This window comes from Lycium barbarum, chromosome 9 (assembly GCF_019175385.1).
Source record: "Lycium barbarum isolate Lr01 chromosome 9, ASM1917538v2, whole genome shotgun sequence".
Taxonomy (NCBI): Eukaryota; Viridiplantae; Streptophyta; class Magnoliopsida; order Solanales; family Solanaceae; genus Lycium; species Lycium barbarum.
This window is the reverse complement of record NC_083345.1, coordinates 95,547,045-95,566,489: the sequence shown is the minus strand read 5'-3', so window position 1 is coordinate 95,566,489 and position 19,445 is coordinate 95,547,045.

Here is a 19,445-nt window from a genome sequence, read left to right as displayed (position 1 = left end):
TAGGATTTTATTCTGCTGTCTTGGAGTGCTCTCTCGTCTGGAGCCTACATTTTGGTACAGACTTTTTCTATTGTACATATATATGTTATTCAGGGGTATAACGGGGCCCTGTCCCGTCTTATGATTCTGTTATTGTTCCGTAGAGGTCTGTAGACATACTTGTGGGTTGTGTATATGTTTTGGGTTGATATGTTCTGCGATAGCCTTATCGGCTTCCCCGCGTTATATCTGTTTATCTGTGGTAATTAGTAACGCCAATTGCCTTCTATATCTGTATATTCTGTTTATATGCTAGTTTGGGTTATTGGGTACGTACGGGTGTCCAGCACAGACACTAGTCGCGGCCCACGGGGTTGGGTCGTGACATTCAACTTCTTCACCTGCTTTGTCTAAAGCTATGAACTCAAACTTCATTGTAGAGCGGGCAATACACGTTTGTTTGGATGACTTCCAAGACACTGCTCCTCCACCAATGGTAAAAACTTATCCACTTGTGGACTTAGTTTCAGCTAATCTGGTATCCAATTTGCATCACAATATCCCTCTATTACAGCGGGATATGAATTGTAGTGCCAAGCAAGTCTTGTGTGTATTGTAAATACCCCAAAACTCATTTCATTGTCATTCAATGAGTTTGGTCAGGATTACTTGTGTATCGACTTACTTTACTTCTCACACAAGCTATATCTAGTCGTGTACAATTCATGATGTACATCAAACTTCCCAACACTCGATCATACTCCACTTGAGACCTTACTTTGACCTTTATTTCTAACAAAATTATGGTTTAAGTCAATTGAAGTTCGTGCTACCTTGAATTCTGAATGTTTGATCTTTTCAATTACCATTTTAATGTAATGAGATTGAGACAATGCTAGGCCTTGAGGAGTCTTGTGGATTTTAATTCCTAGAATTAAATCGGCAACTCCTAAGTCTTTCATATCAAACTTTCTAGCAAGCATACGCTTAGTAGCATTTATATCAACAATGTCTTTACTCATTATCATCATGTCATCAACATACAAGCAAACAATGACCACATGATTTTGAGTGTTCTTAATGTAGACACATTTATCACACTCGTTAATCTTAAATCCATTTGACAACATTGTTTGATCAAATTTTGCATACAATTGGTAATAGAATAGAGAGAGAATTATATAAACATTTAATTACTTAATGCATGCAGTATATTAAAAGTTATTAAAATCAAAGATAGATTTATAATAAAATTCTAAAAGGGTATCTATTTTTAATTTAAATGAATTTTAATTTTTAAATTACAATATAGTAATTTTTTTAGTAATGACAACCAAAACTCAGAAATCCATATAGACAATATGGAAAAAGAAAGAAAGTGAAACTTGGGGTAAACTTAATTCACGTAATATATTACCAAAAAATCACATAATATTAAAACGATAATCATAAAGAATAATGATAGATTTTAATCTCTAGTAAGTTCGTAAAACTTTAATTTTTAATTTATTAAAAATTATAATAAACCACCTAAGTAAAAAGAATAAAATATTATATCTTATATAAAAGAGTTTACATAGAGATTATTAGAAATATCAATTGAAAAATAGTCATTGCATATGATTCGAGGGGAAAATATCTATTGTTTCGATCAAATTTAAATCTTGAATCCACTTCTTGATACATGATTTTAATTTATAACTTTTAACTTGTTTAGCGTATTTTCGCCTTAAAACACTAAAGTCCTTATGGAATTTTCGAAACAGTAAAATAATTCAAAACATTGGTCAACTTTTAAGCTAAGTCAAATATGTTTTATTGATTTGGTGCAAATATCTGTGCGACTAAATTTCTTACCTAATCAAACTCCTTTTTCTCTTTTCACTTTTGTATGAAAATCATTTTTCGCCTGTCTACTGAGTGGGAACAGATTGCTATAGAGTGACAAAATTACTAATCTCAGGCCAGGATGAAATGATGTCTGAACAAACATTTGTGAAAATTCATTGGTGAAACAACAGATTCAACATAATGAAAAATGAGAATCCATAGTTCTTCACTATGCTATGTTGTAAAAATATTGAATTAAATATCTCAAAAAGAAGTTTTTAATCCATTATTTTGTTATATATTAATGAGTCATTATTTTATCATATTAATGTGTTTTATGCAAATTGAATATGGCCATTGAATGATTACTATTGGCCGTTTCCTTCCCTTAGTTTGGCAAATGGTATTTGACCATTGTCATTAATCTTTTTACTCATATTTATTATTAATAATATTATATTAATATAGCCTTAATGGATAATGAATACAATTCAGCCATGAATGCTCTTTATACACATTAATATTTTGGATATATAGTATAACACTTTGGCCGTTGGAGTTGATTACGAACAATCAGCCAGTTAAAGTTCTTATTTGGAAATATATATTTCCGTTGGAGTTCTTATGCTTGGTTGATTTTCATTCCCTATAAAATAATATTTTTAGGATAACACTTTATATATATTTAGTATTGCTGGGTTTGTATAAGAGAAGTTTTTGTTAGATTCTGGCTCCTAATTTTGTACTAGACAAGCTTGTTGAATCCTGGGGGATACACCCATACCGGGTGAAATATCCTTAAGGACAGTGTCATTGGTATGCCTCAAGCTACGAAGAATTCTCTATAATTGTTCGTGATCAAGTATTTTCCTCAAGCTTAGAAGAAGTTCCTACAAGTGTTCGTGTTGAAGAGAAGTCATTACAAGTGTTCGTGACGAAGAGAAGTCCCTACAACTGTTCGTGATGAAGTATTTTTCGTAAAGTTTCGGACACGCTATTAGTGCCAAACGAGAACAATATACTTTTCATCTTGGCCTATAGGAAGCAAACACGAACCATAGCAGGACATGTCTCGTGAAAATGGACCTGTTATTCATTAATAGGTGGACTTATCACAAATAATTTATCAGTGGTGGTGGATGAAGAACTTAGTCAATGTCTAATTCCTTGCATTTTTATTAACAAAAGGAAGAGATGGGGTCACTTGATATATAGATGCAAAGATTCTTTCTTTTTCTACCCAACTTTCACGAAAGAATTTACTCTTTGCGCTCAATTTATGTGAACCTATTTAACTTGACACACAGTTTAAGAAAGAAGAGAAATTTTTTAAATTTATGGTGTTAAATGAGTCATATATATTTTGTATGACTATAAATTATTGCATAAAGATAAACTGTTTCCAAATATAGAAAGAGATTTTTTTTTTTGCACGACTAATAGGAAAATAAGTTCACATAAATTAAAACGGAGGGAGTGATAAGGTCTAAATCGCTATCAACTTTAGGAAACACAATTCACTGATCGATAGGTGATTGAATGTTTAAATAACTCTTAAGTAATGTTTAATCCAAACATTAAGTTATGATGGGGACAAGGTTTTCCTGTTTGATAATTGAGCTTATGTCAATCTATAGATCACATTAGAGAAAATAATTGTAACAATAAAGTAATATGTGGAGTAAGTAATTTATAATTGTGAAAACATTGACACTGTAAATGCAAATTGGACAGATGCTCCCATAAAGAAAGAGACGAAAAGGCCAGCTGCGATATCAGATTATGGCTATTCTGGATGATCAATTTGTAGTTCACGAGATGTCAATTGGACCACATTCATCCAAATCCGATTACCCTATTTGCTTATCAAACTCCCTTCGTTTCAAAATAAATGATATTTTTATCTTTCCATTTTGTTTTAAAATAAATAATGTTTCACAAAATCAAAGACATTAATTTTTTTATTTTAATTTTATCCTTATTTAAAGAAGTAAAATTTTACGTAACTAAGAAACTATTAAAACACTAGTATTTCTTTTTCAAGGCATTTAAAGGATATATTAGTAAAAATAGTTCTTATTTTTTAGAATTGAGTAATTTTCTTAAATGTACGCCTAAACTAAAAATATCACTTATTATAAAACGGACTCCTAACTTTGGAACAAGGTAGTCAGTAATTCAGTATTGATTATTTTCATACACATCAGGATATGAGATCGATTATACATCATTAGGCTTGCTTTCCATATTCAAGTAAATCGGGTTTCAACTAAAGCCATGGCGACCAAAGTTTATAGTTAGTAGCATTAAATATTAATTGAAGTCTCTCCCTCATTAGATCTGGCGAGATCTTACACCTGTTAGGATATATATTATTAATTATGCATTTAGATATAGTATTTATTGTGAAATAATTTTTATATAATTTTTTTACTATATAATAGATGATTTATTGTATAAAGTTTTAGGAGTAACTAATATGCGAAAGTTTAAATCATCTGTTCTTATAAGTAATATGTTCACAATCTACGCACCATTTTTTTTTTAAAGTTCACAATTTAAGATGAAAATTCGACAAGACATCGGTATGATTGTATTACAAGATTAAATATAATTTAGGGAAAAGGTGCAAATATATCCCTCAACTTTGCGATTTAGAGCATATATGCCCCTCGTTACAAAAGTGGTGCATATATACCCCTGCCGTTACAAAAATGATGCAAATATACCCCTGCAGTTACAAAATGGTGCAAATATACCCTTTTCACTAACGGATTTTTTTTTAAAAATCATTTAATTTATTTTTTAATTAAAAAAAAAGTCTACCTATATTTTCTTTAGTAGACATAATTTTCTAAAGCCACATGGTAATTTTTTTTCTGGTGTGTCGGGTCTGGTAAGTTTCAAAAAATATCTCCGTGACTTAAAAAAAAAATTAAAAGTCATTTATTTTTTTACTTTAATTTGACTTCTTTTTTTTTGGTACCATTAGAATACTTTCTTATCCTACATGTGCTTTGAGATCGTACTCGATTAAATAAATATAGTTGCATGAAGCAGCATAAGTGCTATCCTGATTTTATAAATTAAAAACATTAAAAAAAGCTAAAACGTTAGGTTATTTCAAACGTCAAGCATCTGTAGATCTACTAGTGATGAGGTATACATAGGTGGAAATAGACTACGTTAGGTTATCAGGAATTTTTTATTTTCTGTGATTTTATTGAGATGACGTACTGTATAGCCATCCTTTTAGTCTATTTCCATCTATGTATACCTCATCACTAGTAGATCTACAGATGCTTGACGTTCGAAATAACCTAACGTTTTAGCTTTTTTTTTTTTTTTTTTTTTTTTAAAATCAGGTTAGCACTTATGCTGCTTCATGCAACTATATTTATTTAATCGAGTACGATCTCAAAGCACATGTAGGATAAGAAAGTATTCTAACGGTACCACAAAAAAAACAAAAAAAAAGTCAAAAAATAAATGACTTAAATTTTTTTTTTTTAAGTCACGGAGATATTTTTTGAAACTTACCAGACCCGACACACCAGGAAAAAAAATTACCATGTGGCTTTAGAAAATTATGTCTACTAAAGAAAATATAGGTAGACTTTTTTTTTCATTAAAAATAAATTAAATGATTTTTAAAAAAAAATCGTTAGTGAAAAGGGTATATTTGCACCATTTTGTAACTGCAGGGGTATATTTGCACTATTTTTGTAACGGCAGGGGTATATATGCACCACTTTTGTAACGAGGGGCATATCTGCTCTAAATCGCAAAGTTGAGGGGTATATTTGCACTTTTGATTGTGGAATGATATAGTTCCAACTTCTTGTAGAAGTACATTTTGTATGTATTGAACGGACAAAGTAGAGATTGATATTTTTATAGTGACGGTGTAAAATAAATTCTCTAGTCCATTAAGTGTATTCATTATTCTTTATATAATTATTATGACCAGTATATATTATTAGTTGTTTTGATTTATCAAAAAGAAGTGAAATTTTTATGAATCAATATACCTTATAATTTTGCTAAAAGCAGTATACATTCGTGACATAATAATTAATTTATAGAATCAACATCTCAATTGAGATATGGATGATATTCCTTTATGAAAGCTTATAATTTCATTCATAAACCCGACCAATGAATTTCGTATTCGCCACATGAAATAAATTAAGCGGAAGGCAAAAGAAATTTATTAATCAATAAATTATATTGTCAGTGATTTATTTTAATGGATTGGTATATGTAATATTTATATGGAGTGTTAACTAAGGCATTAATGGAAGAATGTGAAATTCAACGGAGTAGTGCAATTGAAGTTTTTTAGTGAAGCAATTCTTAATTTATTATGGTAAAAATAATTTGGACAAAAAGGAATTATTTTCTTAGTAGAAGGCTTCGTCAAAATATATGTGACATATGTTGTACCCGAATATAATTAGGACGTTAAAATCTTTTTTTTCTTTTAAAAAAAACCCAATATGTTTTTGAAGTTGTTTTAATCTTAAAAAAGCTATAGTTATACATGAATTATCGGTGTATTCCGCCTATTATCTATGTACATGTAAGGTTTAAACTTGGAATGCTTCTATATATATGTCTGTATTCTATCAACACAATCCTTCCCTTTTACTTTCCCCAATTCGCGAAAATGCAATAAAAATATTTGTTAAAACAAAATAATCTACCATGGTGGACGGAAGAACTTTTTCAATTGTTCTACTCATAATAATTCACCTTTTAAACAAATTTAAGAAATAAAGTTCACAGCACTAAAACTGAAGTGGCGTCTTTTCTTTCACATGCACAACCTTTTGATCCGCCACCCGTCTAATTCCAAACTTAAGAATGCACTTTTATTTTGTGCTCCTCTAGATGTGACATTCTAAATAAAAAAATAAAAAAAAAAGAGAGAGAGAGATGAAAAGGAGAATTATAGTTAAATAAATCTTCACTCGTAAATCCGTATATGGTATAGGAAATATTAAACTTTTCTCCAAACTATTCTCTCCCTCCCCACATACATCCCCTGCCCTTCAAAACAGAGAAGTTAAAAAGAAGAGTAGGAATGGAAACTATACAACTGCTATTAGAAAATAAGCTATAGTTTAAAAAAATTAATCAAAATTCAATTGACCTTTTTCATACAGAAGGTAGTATCTGGCCAAAAGCATCTTTACCTTAAAAAAAAAAAAAAAAAAAAAAAAAAAAAAAAAAAAAAAAGACAAACACAAAAAAGGTAAAGACCAACTTCTTTTTTTTTTTTTTGAACTGATGAGATAAAAATATTATGCATAAAATAAGTATGTTATTTAATTTCTCATATTAATATTTATACTTTTTTTTTTGCAGGAAATGACATAATTTGAATAAAAAACTAAAAAGGCTAAAAGAGAATAAGAAAGAGGAAGACCAAGCAAATTTTAGTAAGAGGAAAGGGAGCAGCTATGTATGCCTCTAGGCTCTACAAGTTAAAAGAAGTGTGTGAGCATGCTATTTTTTTAAATCAACATTCACTTGCCGATTGGTTACTTGGAAGAAAAAGATTGCAAAAAGTTGTGTGCATACGAGAACATTTTGTTGAACATAAATTTCTATAAATGCCAACAGTTGGAGCTGCTTAAGGGACAGAAAACAGAGGAGGAAGCAAAATACAACATTGTTTCCATTCTTGAGCCTTTTCTTTTATAGCTTCTTCGGTTATTCAGTGTCCGAAATTCTTCTAGTTCCTATTTCTTAAATAATGAAATTATTATTCTTCAATATTTCTCATATTATCTTATTTAATGGATAAGAATATTTCTGTTAGTAGTACTAACTCCAGTACTATTTTTTTTTTGTTTTGGGAGAACGACGGATCTTGATATTTCTATATAATAGTAGATATTATTCATCAACTTCACATGTTCTAGTTGAAACTTTCAAACTTTTATCTGCTTTACAGTTAGATATTATTTAATCTATCTAATTTATACTACAAATTAACTTTTTACTAATTCTGTAATTGAGAAAGACAGAAGAAGTAACATAGTTAATTGTGGTGTCGATAGGTGATAACATGTATTTAGTAACATCTACCTCCTTTATGTTATAATTAATTTTTATAATTAATTTTACACTTATTAGTAATCGAGAGAGGCGAACAATGTAGTATTAGTTATAGCAAGTAAAATAACCGAAAGAGATTTACTACAAGGAGCATGTTTCAGTTCAAACATATAATTCTGGTTCTTTAATATTGCTACTTTGAGGATTCATTTGTATCACCGAGAGGAGAACATTTAATTTTTCAACTTCAGTAATAACATATACATGTAATCGCGAGAGACATCTATACATTTTTGAGAAATAGAGATTGAAGAATAAATAATTTACTTCATATTAGAAATATCAAGTGAAATCAGGATCCCAACACTATTTACCATATTTTTTGAAAGACAAAATATTTTTTCTAATTCTTTATTTTAAGGGCTATTTAATTAATTCACCACTCAACTCTTAATGATATTCTAACTAAAATAAGAAACGTCTGTAGAATGGATAAACCAATCTCTGTGGGTTCGACATCTTTCTATACTATAATTTGACAATGTACAGGTAAAAATTTATATAAGCCAAGCACTCGTCAATTTTTGACGCCGTTGCCGGGAATTGACAATTATCTACTTCAGATTAATTATTTTCTTACTAATTGGGGAAGACATTATTTTTTATTTATGCTAGTTTATGACATGCTCTTCCTCTGCAGATTGTTTGAATACGACCCAGAAATTGAAAGACCTTTAGGATTGCGCAGGAAATGACACATTTCAACTTCTCATAGTGCAACAAACAAAAACATGGAACAACAAGAAGGATGTCTCAAAAATCCATCACCACCAAAAGACCAGTTTGATGAAGTAGCACCACGACTAGCTAAATGATTCTGAGGCATTATGCTAGATCTAATCGGTGTACTGGTGAGTCAAGTGTTAGAAGGCCCTGTGGAAGCTAACAAATTTGAAATCAAAACCGATTTAATCCAAACAGTCCAAAAACCTGGTCAATTCACTGAAGATCCAAGTGAAGATCCACACAATCACTTAATTGACTTTCTTGAGTTAGTTAAAACAACTAAGTATAATGGGGTATCACTTGATGCAATTAAGCTAAGGCTTTTTCTTTTTTTTTCTCTAAAAGGTGACGCTAAAGCTTGGTTGCATAGATTTCCCTGGGGATCCATCACAACATGGGAATCAAATGACTGAAAAAAATTTAAGCTAATATTTTTCTCCTGCTAAAATAATAAAAATTAGATCAGATATCAATAGTTTTGTTAAAAATGACACTGAATCAGTTTACCAGGCTGGGAAAAGATTAAAAACTTTGTTAAGAAAATATCCTCATCATGGAGTCCCTGAGTATATGTGCCACGACCCAACTCGTGGTTCGTGAGGGCACCCACACTAGCCCCTATGGTGGGCGAACCCTTCCCTTAAACTAACTCATTTTAATTAACATTCAACAAGCACAAATAAGAAGATAATATACTAACAGTATCAATATATATATAAATGAACAATGCGGAAGTACTAATACATAAATACCCCACGGTCTAGTCTGAAACTGGTACAAGATCCACTACTAAACAAGTACATAGTCCGAAAAGGAAATATAATCATAGTCTAATAATAGTTTCTCAAAATAAGAAAGGACAGGTTTATATAGAAAAGCCTCCGGGCTGCGGATCTGGAAAATGGCTTACCCTGGAAAATCTACCAGCAAGACTTGAGATCACTCGTGAGGACAGGAACTGGAACCGGCGACGTACTATACAATCAAAGAAAAGTGCAACAAGAGTAGTATGAGTACAAACACACGTACTCGTAGGTATCATACGCCGACAACTATTAGTTCACGCAGAGACATAGACATAAATTGACAGATAGAGCAGATAAGAAGTCAACACAAACAAACAACAACGATAATTAGGAAAGGCTCACCAAAAGATAGTCACAAGGATCTCAACAACTCAAATCATAAGCCTAGGTGGAGCCACTAATCCAAAAGTTCTTCAAGTCATTAATCAAGCCCACACAACAAACAACAACTCAGTATATCAACAACTATGAATCAATAAATAATGTGTCGTGCAATGATGTGTAATGAATGTAATAATATGCAATGCAATTCCCCTTCCCCTAAGCCTCCTCTCCGTACCGTACACATATGCTAAGGACAATGTCACAATAGTCATGACCCATGGTAAAATGACCCGTTCGGTCGTTATGCGTATTTTGACGATATTACCCCCGTTGACCCACTTTCTGAGGTATTCAGACAGTTCTATTGGAAGTTAAAAGAATTAGAACCCTTAGGTGAAAGAGTTTGACCAATAGTTGACTTTTGGATAAACAGATCTTTTTCAAAATTTTGCCAATTCTTTGAGGTATGGAGGGTTGTACATGAGTTGGTGGGGTGGTTGGTTTGGTTCTCGAGGCTTTCGGGTGCGTTTTGGGTACTTGGTTGGAAACTTAGTTTTAGCCGTTTGGGGGTTCACTGAGTCAATGTGACCTCCGTTGGGAATTTTGAGATTACGGAATGGATTTGTAGCATGTTTTTACTTGCGTCTGCATGTTTTGTTTGTATCCGGGAGGTCATGGATGGTTGTCCGAATTTTGGGTTGAGACTGGGTGAAAATAGAAATTTTCTAGTTTCTGGTATCTTGCCCCACCATTAGAGAACCTTAAACTAATCTTGGAACTTAAGATGATGATGGAATGAACAAAGTAAAGGGTTGAGATTTACCTTTCAAGAGTATTTTAGTCCTAGCCTTAGCAAATCGCCACAAGTGTTCTTGGAAACTATTTTGGAGTTATGTGGGGAATGAGTTTGGAACAAAAAATATAAAATGCTGATTCTACCTCCCGTCAACCGCTGCAGCGATCGACTTTTTACTGCAGCGAACGACTTTTCGCTACGGCCGTCCCGTTATTGCTGGAAAGGTCCCGCTATGGCAGACCTCGTTAACTCTTCCCTCTCCCGTGGCGGCGACCATCCACCCACAATGGCGGACTCGCTACCGCGGTACCACAACCGCTACAGTGGTCCATATTGACCAGTAGCTCTAGTTTTTTTCCCCTAGTTTTTCACCCAAAAATCCCAACACCAATCCGAGGCCCTATAGACGCAAACTAAACATGCACATATACATAAAAACACGCTACAGACTCACCCGCGACCTCAAAATTCCCATTAGAGGTCTAGTTTACCAAGTCACCCCCATAACGGCCTAGCGGGTCATTACATCAAATACCAATTAAACACCCGTTCATCTCCGAACGAACAAGGAAAAGAAACAAGGGAAGAGGTACCTAATTCAGCGAAAAGATGGGGCTAGTTATTGCGCATATAGGATTCAGTCTCCCAAGTAACTTTCTCAACTGGACTGTTCTTCCACTCAATCTTCACTGACGCTTCTCTTTTGACCTCAGCTTACGAACCTCTCTATCTAGAATTGTAATAGGCTCTTCCTCATAGGACAGATTCTTATTCAACAAGACAAAATCCCAACAAATGATAAATAAACCATCACCATGATATCTATTCAAGATAGAGACATGGAACACTGGACGGACACCTGACAAACCTGGGGGAAAAGACAACTCATAGGCTACATCCCCCAGACGACTAAGAATCTCGAACGGACCAATGAATCAAGGACTAAGCTTACCTTTCTTCCCGAACCTCATCACACCCTGCATGGGTGAGACCTTCAACAAGACTTGTTCTCCAACAATGAACTCAAGATATTGGACCTTTCAATCCGCATATTCCTTCTGTCTACTCTGAGCTGCCAAGAGATTTTCCTGAATCACCTCAACCTTATCTAATAACTCTCTCAAAAGATCGGTACCCCATGGCCTTACCTCAAATGCATCAAACCACCCGATAGGAGACCTACGTGTCCTCCCATAAAGATCCTTAAACAGGGCCATATCAATGCTCGAGTGGTAACTATTGTTATACGCAAACTTTGCCAATAGTAAGAACTGATCCCAATGGAAACCGAAGTCAGTAACACAAGCTCGAAAATATCTTCCAGGACCTGGATAGTTCTCTCAAACTGGCCATCTATCACGACCCAATTTGAGATACGTCATGCGAGCACTTACCTTCCCTACCTCGGTAAGTGAACCCTCAATCATATGATAAGTAAGACATAAATAAATAATCGAGCAAGCAGAAAAGAATAAATACGTAAGTCTCACAATATTATATAATAGAAATAGTGTGGAATGAGAAAAATACCCCCAGGGTCTAGTCTAAGTCATACAAGAGCATTTAATGAAAATATACAAGTCTGGAGTAATAATAATTAATCTGTCTATGTCTCTGAATAGGAATAGTAAGACATAAAATAGGAAGAGTCTTCAAGGCAATGGTCGCTCGTGATCACCCTGGAAACTCGCAGCAACACTGATGACGACGATCAACCACGTGAGATGGAAGTAGAACCAACCTGATACTCTATATTCATAAAGGAATGGAGCAAGTGTAGGTCAGTACAATACAACGGTACTGGTAGGCATCATCGGCCAACGAAGCATAACTAACATAAATCAGACAATAAAGCAAGATAGGCAGAAAAACCAACAAGTATAAGTCAAGCATAAACGAAGCCAAGTACACATCACATCCTATGTATAGCATCTAATCCCAAATGCGCCAAGTCTTAGTATATCAAGTCCAAATCCAACATCACAAGTACAACACCAAAACATCTCAATGTAAGCCATGATGCAATGCTATGCAATAATGTGTGTATGCAATGTAAATGCTGTGTACACATGTATATCCGGATGGAAATATCGACATCTCGGTAGCACAACCCAAGGTGACTCGTGAAGTCTAAGTGCCACTCGTCTCAGATCTTTGGCCAACAGATAGACGAGACCCCAGATCTTTGCCAGCGGGGGTTTCTCACCGACACCACCCTGGGGGACCTACGAAGTCCATGCACCCACTCAATCCATGATTCTGGAACTAACATAGGATATCGGACTTTCATATCACTCATTTTAAAACCGAGCCCAGCTCATCACAGTGTTTCATCAAGTACCAACATTGTCTCAACAACAGATCATGAAGAATGAGAGTGCGTACAATGCATGTATCAACATCAATAACAATGCTCAATATTACAAGTACCAACAAAGAGGTATGCCAATAATAAATCAGTGTCACAAGTACCAACAGTGGATACGACAACAATATCATAATCAAGAAAGAACAACAGATTCCACTATCTACTAGCAACACGTGGCATCAAGCCAACACAATAGAACAATCAAATCAGAACACAACGAGGTGGCTAGCCCCAATCACACAACGGGCCTAACCTAAGATAATATCCAACCTAACTTCATACCCGAAGGTTTACATGCTTTCTCCGAAAATATAATCTAAATATATGCTTCGCTATATGAAGTCTCACCACGCAAGACTTTATTGCGAATCTTACTCAAACTTACATTCTCGAACTATCTGGCCTTAATCTTCTCTAGAAACAATGATCTTGCCTCAACACAAGCCAACACTCTGCCCGAATCAGACACATCAAGTCTTATAAAACTGTTAGCCAAAGTCTGAACCTCCCTAGCCAACAGCCGCTCTGACGTAATCAAACAAGCCAAACTATCCATGCTAGTTGATTTCCTGCTCAAGGCATCTACCACCACATTTGCCTTGCTAGAATGATACAAGATAGTAATATCGTAATCCTTAAGAAACTCCATCCGTATACGCTGCCTAGAATTAAGATCCCTTTGAGTAAACACATGCTGAAGACTACAATGATCAGTAAATACCTCACAATGATCACCATAGAGATAATGCGTCCAAATCTTCAATGCAAAAACCACAGCTGCCAAATCCAAGTCATGAGTAGGATAGTTCTTCTCATGAATCTTCAGTTGTCTGGAAGCATAAGCAATCATCTTCTTTTCCTGAATCATAACAGCACCCAAACAAGAACGAGAAGTGTCACAATAAACCACAAAGTCTTTGTCCTCCACGGGCAAAGATATAATAGGGGTTGTAGTCAATAGAGTCTTGAGATTTTGGAAGCTCTCCCCAAACTTGTTGGACCACTGAAAAGGTACCTCTTTCTGACTCAAACAGGTCAAATGTGAAGCAATAGAAGCAAACCCCTTCACGAACTGACGGTAGTAACTAGCTAACCCCATAATGTTGCGAATATCCATCACTAATGTAGGCCTAGCCTAATCTCTCACTACTTCGATCTTTTTAGGATCAACCATAATCCCTTCCTTCGAAACCACATGTCCCAAGAAGAACACAAACGCAAGCCAAAACTCACACTTAGAGAACTTGACATACAACTCCTTATCCCTCAGCAACCCAAGAAAAACCCTCAAGTGTTTTTCATGATCTTCTTTACTCTTTGAATAAACCAGAATGTCATCAATAAATGCTATCACAAAAGAGTCTAAGTATGGCTTAAAAATGTCATTCTTCAAATCCATAAAAGCAGCTGGGGCATTAGTAAGCCCGAAAGACATAACAAGAAATTCATAATACCCATATCTAGTCCGAAAAGCAGTCTTAGTAATATCCTCTACCCGAATTTTCAACTGATGATAACCCGATCTCAAATCAATTTTCGAAAACACAGAAGTCCCCTGAAGCTGATCAAATAAATCATCAATATGAGGGATGGGGTATTTATTTCGGATGGTGACTTTATTTAACTGGCGGTAATCAATGCACATCTGCATAGTCCTATCTTTCTTTTCATTATCAGAACAGGAGCGCCCCACGGGGAGATCTCGGCCGAATGAAACCCTTACTAAGAAGTTCCTGAAGTTTTTCTTTTAATTCCCTCAACTCTACTGGTGCCATCCGATATGGCGGTATAGAAATAGGGCGGGTCCCTGGCTCTAGGTCAATGTAATAATTAATATCACGGTCCGGTGGCATGCCTGCTAAGTCTGCAGCAAACACCTCCGCAAACTCACTTACCACAGGAACTAACTCATGAGATGGACAGTCAACACTGGCATCGTGAATATATGCCAAATAAGACAAGCACCCCCTATCCACTAGCTTCTTTGCACGTATAAAGAAAATAATTTTCTTTGGGGAGAGACTAAGACTACCCTTCCACTCAAGTGTAGGCACCCCGGGCATAGTTATGGTGACTGTCTTGGCATAACAGTCCAGACTTGCATGATAAGGAGCTAACCAACTCATACCAGGATGACATCAAAATCTACCATGTCTAGAATCACTAAATCAACCCAGGTGCCATACCCCATAAGTGTGATAGTACAAGATTGAAAAACTCTATCTATAATAACAGAGTTCCAACTGGAATAGCTACATATATAGAGGCATCAAGCAATCATAGACCATAGCAAGACCCATAGAGAAATATATGGACACATAAGAAAATGTAGAACCCGGGTCAAACAATACAGAAGCCATCCAGTGAAAGACTGAGATGTTACCTGTGATGACGACATCAGAGCCCTCTACCTCTAACTTGCCAAGAAAAGCATAACAGTGCACTCATCTTCCAGTAGCCTGCGAACCATTGCAATCAACCTGCCCTGTCTGTGCTTCTCCTCGGTCGAGCTGATGTCTACCTCTACTAAACTGAAACCCGCCTCTGTTAGGCTGGGTACCACCTCTACCAGCTGTGTGACCGCCATGCCCAGACTAAGAACGGTTATCATCATAAGATCCTCCCCTTCTACTTGATGCTAGAGCTCTGGGAGCCTGAAACTGATACCCTGGCCACCTTGCCTAAGTTTGGGAAAATTTCTCTTGAAATTCCCCGTCTTACCACACTCAAAGCATCCGCGGTCTAGCATCAGATGCTGAACAGAAGCTGAGGAACCCGAATAACTACCATAATCTGGAGCTCTGGCATGTGAACCCCCTGGCTGACCGGAATAGTACTCACTGGCCCTTGATGGACCTCTAATTTAAGCCTGCATAGCTGACCGAACAGGGCGCCTCGAATAGACCTGGGAACTCTGGCCCTTAGAGAAAGAGCCACTAAAACGGCCACCCTTCCGAGCCTTCTTCTCCGCGTACTTGTTATAACCATCTTACCTAACACCCTCGACGGTCCTAACATGATCCACCACTTCCTGAAAGGAAGCACCTATTGCTGCAAGCTGAAGAGTTGACAACTGAAGATAAATGTTCAACCCTTTCACGAATCTCCTAACAGTAGTCATAAGCTGGAGGGCATAACAAGATAACGAATGGAATCGAGCCTCATAAGCAGCCATAGACAAATTACCCTGCTCAATATTACTGAACTCATCATGCCTCCGATCTTTTAAGGAACATACTTGTCTAAGAACACCTGGTAAAACTGAGTCCATGTCAACGGGGGCGACCCCGCTGGCCTGCACTCCACAAAAGCTCTCCACTATAACTTGGCATCTCCCAAAAGCTAGAAGGTAACAAACTCAATAGCATACTTTTCCACTACCCCATCTTATGGATCCTCTCGTGACAGTCCATGATGAACTCATAAGCATCCTTAACCTCAGTGCCAAAGAACTTTGGAGGCTTCATCTTAGTGAATCTCCAGAACAAATCATGCTCATCCCCGGTCAACACCGGACCTCTCACTAGCCTAGGAAATACCTCTAGCCTTAGAGCCTGATCCAGATGAGGAGCCACAGCTGGAGCATGCTGTAACCTCAGAGTAGGAACTCCGCTCAGAGCTGGATCACCCATCTTGGCACCCAGAGCACCTAAAACAGCTGGTAACACACCTGCCTCTATCAACCCGTTCAGCAGGTTCAACACTCAAACCATAGCGTCTGACAACACTGGAGGAGCTATAATATCTGGCTGAGCTAGTTCTGCTGCAAACTCTGCCGCCTCATCCGGAACTACCTGAGGCTCAGGAGACTCAGTGAGAGCCTGACCAGCCGAAGGACCCCTGCCTCTGGCTGGTACTGCTGCTCCCCTTCCTTTGCCACGGCCAAAGCCCTAGCCTGGTCTCCACCATGAACAACGGCCCCAGCGGCTTACACTCTACCGCGAGCTGCGGCTCCAACGGCCAGCCCGGGTACTGCATTTGCTGCTGCTGTCGCATGAGTCCTCCCCATTTATGAGAGAATAGAAAGAAACATCAAATACCAATTTGAATCATCCATATACCAATTGGAATCAAGTAGCGTGAAAGAAAGAAAGAATTTGAATTTTCCTAGCGTCCCATAGCCTCTCGAAGATAAGTACAGACATCTCTGTACCGATCCGCAAGACTCTACTAGACATGTCCTTGTACAACAAGATCGACGAACCTGGGGCTCTGATACCAACTTTGTCACAACCCAAGTAGCCGTGAGTGACACCCACATAAATCCCCTAGTTGGCGAACCATCCCTTTAACCAACTATCCAACCTATTACCAATTAATTAACCACTTTTAGACAAGTGAAGGATATAATAAATATAATGAGCACCCAAAACGTCTAGTCATGCTATAAATAAATAAAAGTGCGAAAATTCATCTATTACATCCCCAAAGATTCGAAAGTCATCGTACAAGGACTCTAAAACATAAACTGTCTAAGGAAATAACAATTGTTTGAAATAACATAAGTAATGTTTGGAATGAAAGTAGACATCAGTAAGAGAAGATTTTCAGGCGGACTGGCATGGATAGGAGCTCACTCTCAAATTCGTCAGAAACTGGCCTCACGCTAAATACAAGGTCTGGTAGATGTCTCTGGATCACAATCTGCACTCAAAAGAATGCAACAAGGTAGTATCAGTACAAACACTATGCACTGGTAGATATAATAGGCTAACTAAGATTAATACCATGCATGAAATCATAAAATCAATAAAATAGACAGATAGGCACAACAACACATAACAATATGAAATTATCAACAAGAATCATCCAGCACCGAAATAAGATAAGCCTACATAAACAACAATCAATAAAAGTAACTCAACCCATGCCATCAGCAAAACGATCGTAACTCAAGAATTATCTCAACTCTATCACATATTCGTACCTCTCTTGAGTCGAGGGTCTTTCGGAAAAAGCCGCCCTACCTTTCAAGGTGGGGGTTAGGTCTGCGTACACTCTACCCTCCCCAGACCCCACATGGTGGGATTAAATTGGGCTTGTTGTTGTTGTTGTTGTTGTCGTATCACATATTCGTACACACATGCTAAGTGGTATTGTTTGCCAAATAGCCATGACCTACAGGGGACCCATGGTGTCCATGTACCACTCGCTCCAGAACTGACCTCGGATCTCAAACCCATAACTAGGCCAAATCCTCACCCCCTATCAAATGTGCCTTTTCATATTTATATGTTCTTTCTCATCTCAATGTATTCCCGTTCCACTAATCAATAAGGAATGTGAACAATCAATAAATCAATATCAAGGAATATAAGTCACCATGCCGCAAGTCATAACAAGACTCAAGAATTAATTCATCAGTAGCATGAATAAGAGATTACTCTAAGCCAACAAGAAGAGTATTTATTAACTTCTTCTTTATCATATCATAATAGTTCATCACAAAACCAATCAATCAAAATGAAACTTAGGAATTTCCAACCACACTCTATGTTCGGAGACCTAATCATGCTTTCTCCCATCAATTTCATAACAATCAACTAATCAAAGTGTAACTTAAGTAGACCATAACCTACCTCAATGCAGAATTGGGACAATGCAAGTTATTCCACGTGAGCCTTCCTTTTCGCAACTCATCGGAACGTTCAAAGTCTAGAAATATAGCACTACATGAGCATTTCAATCATCTATTCAAATAATACAACACTTTGGAAAGGGAAAACCACTTATTTCAACTCTTTCCAATTGGTTGAACTTTCACTTATGATGAACTCTTCATTACCTCTCTCCCAATGATCATACTATTCTAATTCATGGGTTTTCTAACCAATTGAACCCTTTTACAAACAGTTTTTGTGCTAAAGTTATCATATTTATGACATCCTAAGTCTCAATACATCATTCTCATCTAGTAGAACTTGAATTCCCACCTTAGGAAGTGATAATCTATAACCTTAGATGAATAAACTACAATAAAATCAGTAACCCAGTCATTATTCAAGGGTTTCTTAAGTTCTAGGGTTTTAGTCCTTTTCATTCACCATTAGAGAACCTTAAACTAATCATGAAACTTATGATGATAATGGAATGAACAAAGTAAAGGTTTGAGACTTACCTTTCAACAGTATTTTAGCCCTATCCTTAGAAAATCGGCACAAGTGTTCTCGGGAACTGTTTTGGACTTATTTAGGGAATAAGTTCAGAATAAAGAAAATAAAACGCTGATTCTTCCTCCCATCGACCTCTACAACGGTCGAGTTCTCGCTACGGCGGTCCCATTATAGCAGGAAAGGTCCCGCTATAGAGGATCTCATTAACTTTTCCCGCTCTTGCGACGGCGATCACTCTCCCGCTACAGCAGTACCACAACCGCTATAGCGGTCCATATTGACCAGTTGATTTTGGTTTTTTCCACCAGTTTTCAGCCAAAAATCCCAACACCAATCTGAGGCCTTACAGATGCAAACTAAACATGCACATCTATTTA